Source organism: Podarcis tiliguerta (assembly GCF_965153285.1).
Source record: "Podarcis tiliguerta genome assembly, chromosome: 13".
Lineage (NCBI taxonomy): Eukaryota > Metazoa > Chordata > Lepidosauria > Squamata > Lacertidae > Podarcis > Podarcis tiliguerta.
This window is the reverse complement of record NC_139546.1, coordinates 17167871-17175958: the sequence shown is the minus strand read 5'-3', so window position 1 is coordinate 17175958 and position 8088 is coordinate 17167871. Positions and strand designations below refer to the sequence as shown.

General features: G+C 50.7%; 1 protein-coding gene across 19 annotated transcripts in view; it reads left to right on the top strand.

Moving 5' to 3' along the window:
* Window positions 1–5040: 5040 nt before the first annotated feature.
* The window catches only part of PPFIA3 (PTPRF interacting protein alpha 3), a 71061-nt gene continuing 68013 nt past the window's right edge, over window positions 5041–8088 (top strand). For 7 of the 19 annotated variants that reach the window (XM_083408105.1, XM_083408103.1, XM_083408104.1 and 4 more), the window contains exon 1: window positions 5042–5278. The gene's annotated coding sequence lies outside the window, so the exon portion shown is untranslated. Of the gene's footprint in view, window positions 5279–8088 lie in introns of all 19 variants that reach the window. The other 12 variants (XM_083408116.1, XM_083408115.1, XM_083408114.1 and 9 more) reach the window with 5 other exon arrangements.

Below are 8088 nucleotides of genomic sequence, written 5' to 3'. Positions count from 1 at the left end.
CAAGTTAACATAGAATCACAGAATTGTAGAGTTGGAAGTGATCCCAAGGGTCATCTAGTCCAGGAATCTCAAACCCGCCCCCCAAATCTCCACCTGAGGTCCCCCATCCAATTTGAAACCATACTGGGCCCTGCTTAGCTTTGCAAATGTGCTAGCAGTTTCATTGCTGCGCCACAGACTTCTGAGGCTCACCACTGTTTTCTGATGCCCAACATGGGAAAGCTGGTGTATGAAATGTTTTTTCTATGCTAGCTGGGAAAGTGACTAGGCTACAGTACAGTGGTACCTCGGGTTAAGTACTTAATTTGTTCCGGAGGTCGGTTCTTAACCTGAAACTGTTCTTAACCTGAAGCACCACTTTGCTAATGGGGCATCCAGCTGCTGCCGCGCCGCCGGAGCACGATTTCTGTTCTCATCCTGAAGCAAAGTTCTTAACCCGAGGTCATATTTCTGGGTTAGTGGAGTCTGTCACCTGAAGCGTATGTAACCTGAAGCGTATGTAACCCGAGGTACCACTGCACATGTTATTTTCCAAAAGGGAGGCCGATGGGTAGAGTCTATTCTGTAGCCCCATGAAGATACAAAGGCTTAAAAAACGATGTTAGTTATTATTGTTGTTGTTATTTCCTCTTTACCATTGTCCAAAAACAGCTATCTCATGTCAGCGATGGGAAACCTTTTCCAGCCTGAGGGCCATAATTCCTTTTGTGCAACCTTCTGGGGGGCCACGTGCCAATGTTGGGCGGAGCCAGAAGCCAAAGTAGGCGGAGCAATGAACGTAAACTTTACCTTTGTACAGTGGGCTAGATCGCTATCCCTGCTGTATTCCTGCTTCCGATGAACAATATGGGTCTCAGTTCAGACCCGAAGCAGGAAGCACATATAAATATCCCCATCACAATTGCATATCATGATTCCTGGCTCCTGAAGCAGCAAGAAGATGTTTCAGGGCGTTATCCTGGCTCAGGTTGAGCCCTTCTGCTGTAGCCACCAACTCTTCAGACTACAGACCAACAGGTCCCCAATGTCACACGGACCAATGATCCAGAAGGGAGCCATCTCCACATCAAGGAATTTTTAGTGAGCGTTGTCTAAAATTAACCGATGGCTGCTATGGAGATAGGGTGTGGGATATTTTTAAAAGAACCAGACAGAGATAAAAAGCCAACCAGGAAGGGTTTACAGGAAGGTTTGGTGCAGGGATTTAATTTGAGTATACCTAGCAAAAGGGGTGCATTTTCAGATTTGGGGGAAGCCTGGAGATGCGAAGATTTCTGTAGGGAACGTAATATTCCCAGCAGGGATGATAGAAATCTGTCTTAAATTGGGGACAGACTGGTTCTCCATCTAGCTCAAGGCTGTCTAGGTGTGACTCTACCTTTACCTGCTACCTGATCCTTTGAACTGAACATGCATGCAAAGCAAGTGATCTGCCACTAAGCTATAGCCCTGGAGTGGAGACCCCCTCCCCCCAATTCTGGACAGCCATGTGCCAGTGGTAGCAAACACACAAATGACCAAAATATCTAAAAACACCCAAATTCCAACATTTTTACAGTGGTACCTCGGGTTACAGGCGCTTCAGGTTATAGACGCTTCAGGCTACAGACTCCGCTAACCCAGAAATAGTATCTCGGGTTAAGAACTTTGCTTCAGGATGAGAACAGAAATCGTGCGGCGGCACAGCAGCAGCGGAGGCCCCATTACCTAAAGTGGTACCTCAGGTTAAGAACAGACCTCCAGAACGAATTAAGTTCTTAACCCAAGGTACCACTGTACCTAGTTTCTGCAAGCGCTTAACGCATCCTCTGTAGTTTCCATTCTGGCAAGGAAGAGGCGTTTTCAAATTTCTGAGACACATTACAGTGGTACCTCAGGTTACATACACTTCAGGTTACAGACTCTGCTAACCCAGAAATAGTGCTTCAGATTAAGAACTTTGCTTCAGGATGAGAACAGAAATCGTGCTCCGGCAGTGCAGCAGCAGCAGGAGGCCCCATTAGCCAAAGTGGTGCTTCAGGCTAAGAACAGTTTCAGGTTAAGAACGGACCTCCGTAACGAATTAAGTACTTAACCCGAGGTACCACTGTACCTGCATATGAAAAAACACTCCACCTCCCATCGGCCCCAGTGAGCATGGGCAATGATCAAAGATGAAGGAAGTTGTAGTTCAGAGAGCCACAGATTCCCTGTTACTAAAACAGCAGTAATCGTCCCTGTAGCAGAGTCGTCTTTCTCATGGTTTAGACGAGTGATGTGGAGTCTATGGCCCGCCCAATGAGGCTGGACCACACCTCCCATCATCCTTGACCATTGCCCATGCTAGCTGAGGCTTGGGAGGCTGTAGGGCCACAGGTTCCTCATCCCTGGTTAAGAGAAACACAAAATGTTTCTAGGAACACCTATTGGCTGTGACCTATGATAGCTCAGCTGGTTAGAGTGTGGTGCTAATAACGCCAAGGCTGCAGTTTCGATCCCCGTATGGGACAACTGCATATTCCTGCATTGCAGGGACTTGGGACTAGATGATCCTCAAGGTCCCTTCCAACTCTACAATGGCTTAATGAACTCCCATTTACACAAGAGGTATACTATGTAATAACGAAGCCCCTGGGAGAGGGAACAGCCCATGATCTTTATGCTCTGTAAGTGCTACTGGAAATGATATTGGACCAGTTGGAACCCCTGGTCAGATCCTCCTACAGATTGCGTGTCTACATATTGGTACGCTTCTCTCTGGGATGCCTAATTATGATAGAGCGTGTACGTTGCGATGGACTGCACAGTGTAGTAGGATTCCTCAGGTTCCCCACTCTCTCCTGTGCGCAAGAACTGGCTAGCATGTCACTGTTGGATCAGAAAACTGGGCTGTGTTTCCTTCCTAGCAATTCATTCTTCACTGACCACAGGAATGGGTGCTACAGCTTTGCTGAAGATGAGCAGCTAATACAGTTGTGTGTAGTTCCTTGGTTCTTCTTCCACATCTCTGTAAGGCTTCACAGGGTCCCACGGCCTTTGCCTCTTTTCACAGGGCCACAGTCTCTGAATTACCAAATAGGGACATTTTCATGCAATCTGATGTTTCTTGCACCCTTACTGCGACGGACTTCCCAAGTTTTATCTCCTTGCGCTTGACAGGCAGTCCGTGCCGACGGAAATTCACCACTGCTCTCTGTTATGATCAGAATATTACCTACCGTCTGCATGCATTTGACACATCTTCGTCACAGACTCGGCGCATTTCTAGAAAATACTTTCCAAGTGCTGAGTTGCAACTCACTCCCTTCAGGGCAACGGCATTTTGCCAGTACTAAAAGCAAAATATTACGTCGCTGGGCAAAGATGATCCACAACTCCCCTCCCAACTTTAGTCAAGGACTGTGGTTGCACAAGGACCTATTGGCTAGTGCCTGTGCATCGCTGCACTTTTTGTAAATCATTTAATACCAAGCTTTCCTTTCTTCAGAAACTGCTTCCCAGTTGCACCACCAATGTAACTGACAAACCCCAGGACATATACCATCCTCCTGCAGTCTTGCCATTCATGAATCTTTCTCTATTCCTTTTTCTCTTTAAAGTTTTTTTTTTAAGATTGTGTTCTTTGAAGGTTCTGCGTCCTCCTTCCCTCTCCAGCCAAGGAAATGCAAAAAAAAATTAAAAATAAAGAAAACATCAGAAAGGTTACCAGTGAGGACAAAACAGCATATCCCAGAGTTTATTCAGAGCTAGCATTGACAGAGGACCAAGAATAAAATGTGTTACTTCCCTCCCCTGCCATCTGGAAAGGCCGTTAATGATGCACGGTTGCTGCTCCCTCCCTGGACTGTCTTCTGCCTTGCAATGATTTGCTGTTCCGATTTGGCTTCATGCATTGATTTTTTGCACCTTCCCCTACTGTTCCATGTCTTGATATATTTCCATGTCTTTCCTGGGTTCTCTTAAGCAAGCACATCTCATCCGGAGAGCTCAGCAACCAAACCCCTTCCTTACCTTGCTGGGCATTGTTTCACGTTTCTCTTTTGCACAAATGAGTTTCCCTTGCTTGTTGCATGACCATTTCCTTAGGGTGGTGGATGGATTTCTCTAGGCTATGCCGATTGGCACGCATTTTTGGGACTGATGCATTATTATTATTTTTACACCGACTTGCATGAAGTGGTGCATTTCTCAGCAGCACGTGGTTTTTGGCGTGTCACCCCTTTCCTCCCCTTCCAGGTTCTCTTGAGGTTCACGGTTTGCTGTTTCCCCCCTGGGTGAAATGAACTGGTGCATCTCCTCATAACGGGGCGCCGTGATTTATTTCTCTTTATGTCGCATGGGCCGGTGCAATTTCACTCCTCCGTAGCCCACCGGCTCCTTTCACAGAGAGTTTGTGCATCTCGGGGGCGATGGGGCTGGAGTGTCTCCTCTTGGCGGTTTCCGTCGGGTTGCTGCATTTTCTCAGCTGTAGGTGTATCTCCAGGTGGTACATGCATAAATATCCTCTCTGAGCTGCATGAATCGGTGCATTTCACTGTCTCGATTTTTCTCTCTATGCACGCATCTGGTGCATTTTCCGCCCGTGATGCAACGTCTCATTCTTCTCACCGGACTGTTGCGTTATTTAACACGGGCTGGGACGGTTCCTTGGGTCATTGCACGGATTTCGTGCATTTTTGTTACTCCCCCCCGCTTTGATTTCTTTTTTTTTTTTTTTAAACCTGCGATGCATCCGATTTTCTCCTCCTCCTGTTCCTTCCCCCCTCCTTTTTCCTAAAGAACCACCGGATGACATCATCCTAAAACTGAGCCCCGCCCATAGGCTTCCCCAATTGGCTTCTCGCAGCCCCCCCGCCCACCAGCTCGCCCACCCCATTGGCTCTGCCTCCTTGCCACTCGGAGCTCGGCTTCCCCTCCCTTCCCCACGCGTGGGCGGTGCCTAAAGGGCTGTCCCGGACCATGCCGCAGGCTCGTTGGTCGGAACGCTTGTCAATCAGAGATCTCTTAAAGGGGCAGGCGCGCCCAAGCTCTGCGCTGGGCGAAGGGGCGGGATTTGCTTCTCTTCGCTCTCTGGATCTGCCTGGGCGGGCTGGAGGGGGGCGCCAGGCGGTGGCCGACCGGCCGGCCGGGAGGGAGGGATGCCGGGGCTGGGAAGTGGGGTCCCCCTGAGGGATGGCAATCGCCCCTGAAGGCCGGAGGAGGGGGCCCAGCATCAGCATCCAGGCTCCCTCCTGCATCCCTCCTGCATCAGCACCACCAGGAGCAGCACCGCAGCCTCCCCCGCCTGCTGCAAAGGCAGGTAAGCGCCGAGCTCAGGAACCCCCATCTCCTCCCGGGAAGCCCCGCGCTGCGCCCCGCTGCACCCGATCTCCGCGTCCCTCTCCAGCGGGGCGCCACCTCTCCACCAGGGGACCGTCCGGAGCCTTTGCTCCATCGTCTCCAAAGCTGCCCCCAAATCGTCCGGCAGCTTCTTCTTGCCGTCTCTGCATCCCTCCCTCCCTCCCCGCCGGCCTTTCCCCAATGCGCCTCTGACTCCCGCATCCCAGGGCTCCCCGCTCCCCATCGCACCCCCTGCGCTGCCACCCGCCGCTGCCTACTCTCTCCAACCACCCGCACCTTTCTCCGTGCGCTCCGCACGGATCCGGCCACCGCCACCCCGGCACCCACAGCCTCTCCCACCCGCCGCCCCCCACCCCACCCCGCGCCCTCGCCCATCCCGATTCTCCGGCACGCTCCCTGCAACTCAACTCCTCCGCCCAACCCAGCCTCCCCGCCGGTGCGCCCTGGCGCCTTCTCCAAGCCCCTTTCCCACGAGATCGCGCCCTGCCTCTTCGTCTCTGCCCAGCCGCGCACAGTCCATCTGCCTGCCGCCGCCGCCACCGCCTCCTCCTCCCTCTCCGGCTCCTCTCTGAAAGCCCTGCAGCCTCGCTCCGGGCTCCCCTTCTCCTGGAACCTTCCAAGCCATCTCCACCCAGCCCCAGAGACCCACCTTCCCGTCCCCTCCGTCTCTCCACCCACCCGGGCCCTGGAGCCTCTCCAGATAGGTAGGTCGACCTGCCGTGATGGCCAGCGCTGGGAATCTACAGGGTGCCCCATCGCCAAAGCTGGGGAGGCGCCTCTAGCCTCTAACCCCCTCCCCAGTCGTCTGTTTCATGGAAGCAGCAGCTCACCAAAGGCCCTCTCTCTGTTTCTCCAGGGGCCTCTCTCCTCCAGAATCGCCTTCCTTCTGCCCATTCCCCAAGCACAGAAGTCTTCCCCCGCCACTCATTTCTTCCCATATCCCCTGACCAACCTTGTTTGTAGCTCTGCTCGCTGTCCCTGGTTACCCTTTGAGCCTTGGATGCCCCCACTTAAAGGAAAACCCAAGCAAATCTACCCACCTCCACCAGACCCCCCCTTTTCCCACCAAGTTTTCCATTTTGCACACCCGGTAATTTACAGCGTGCACTCTCTCTCTCCTGTCCCCCCCCCCCACTTTGTTCCCGTCTGGGCCCCCTAAAGACCGCCAAACACCCGCTGTCCCTGAGTGCTGTCAATTTTCAACATTGCTCACAGGCACAGCCGACATCAGCTCCATCATTCTGCCCAGCCATTCCTCGCCCCTGCTTGGCTAAAGCAACCCACATCCTATCTCTAGGCAACCCCTCTGCACCCTGTTCCACCTCATACCCAACAAGAAACCTATGGCACTCCACCCAATGCTACTCCATCAGATTTTTAAAAAACCCACAGCCCCCTCTAGTTTTTTCTTAATTGGCCCATACCCACAATTCCATGCCTTTTGCCCATGCTACTCAATGGCCCCCAGAACTCTTACTTCTATGGTCTGCTAGATTCCTGCTGTTTTTGAACCCGTGCCTTGCCACCAAATCTCTTTCCAAACAGCTTCTTCCTGTGTGTCTTGCATCCTGCCTGTTTTTTCTTCATTACCCTACACCACACAGTCCTATGAGCATAAGAGTCTGAGGCTCCGACCCAAACCCTTAATATATTGTGTTGTCAATATATTCCCATGGGTTGTCTTTTCTGCACCTCGTAATGCAACGAAACGGTGGCCTAATATTTTGCAGAGTGGGGTCTTAGCAGAAGTAGGAGGTCGGAATAGCAGGTGCCAGTTTGACAGTGCGGGGATGGGATTTCGAAGTAGTAGATGTTGCAGGGAGTGGAGGACCAATGTGGAAACATAGCTGAAGAGAATCCAGTGCAAGTGTTTGGGAGATGGAAATACATGATGGCTAAGAAAAATGAAGCAGGATGTTGGTTCGGTTAAAAATGGAGGTGCCTATAGACAAAGAAAGTATCAGGCTATAAGGCATAATCACATTATATATCTCCCAAAGATGGAGAGTTATTAATATGTTGATTAAAAATTGGGGGTCTTTTATTATGTGTTTCCAGGCCTACCTTTCCTATCTGCAAGCAGCTATTGTATTACAACTGAAGTAAAGCTGTCTATTGGAGGGGTTAATGATAAGATTATAATTTGTGTGATTCCCACCTTCATTCTCCCAAATTCAGCGATCACCCATAGCTATATTTAATACAGCTCAGGTGCAAGTGTGTAAAAGAAGGTGAAAAACATAGACTGCCTGTGTGTGTGTGTGTGATGCTGTGGTCAGACACATGTGAGGCAGGCTCATAACAATCAACATGCGCCATCACTGTTTCACAAGCGTGCTCCAAGCTGTGATGTACAACCCATTTGCACAAGCAACAGTAAGTGCTGCACTTTCTGCTTCCCGGGGGCAGGAGATAATGCACGTTCATTGACCGAGATCCATTCTTATGTGCATATTTGTCTGCATATGCATTGCAGTACAAAGGTGTTATAATACTGCACAAAGGTTTGCATGCAGGGCAGCCGTGCAAACAGGAGGGTTAGTCACACGTGCAATATGCGCATGACCACTCGCAAAAATGCCAGAGATGACATGCTGGTGTAGGCAGCTGTGACAACAAGTGTTGTATGTGCAGAAGCATGGGGAAATACCAAAGTGTCATCTGTTAGGGCAAGTATGTAGGCGCTCCAAGCTTTTTTGTGTGTGTGCGTGCACAGTTATACTGAAATATGTATGTTGCAGGTGTCTGTGGTGTGGAAAGAAGTATAGC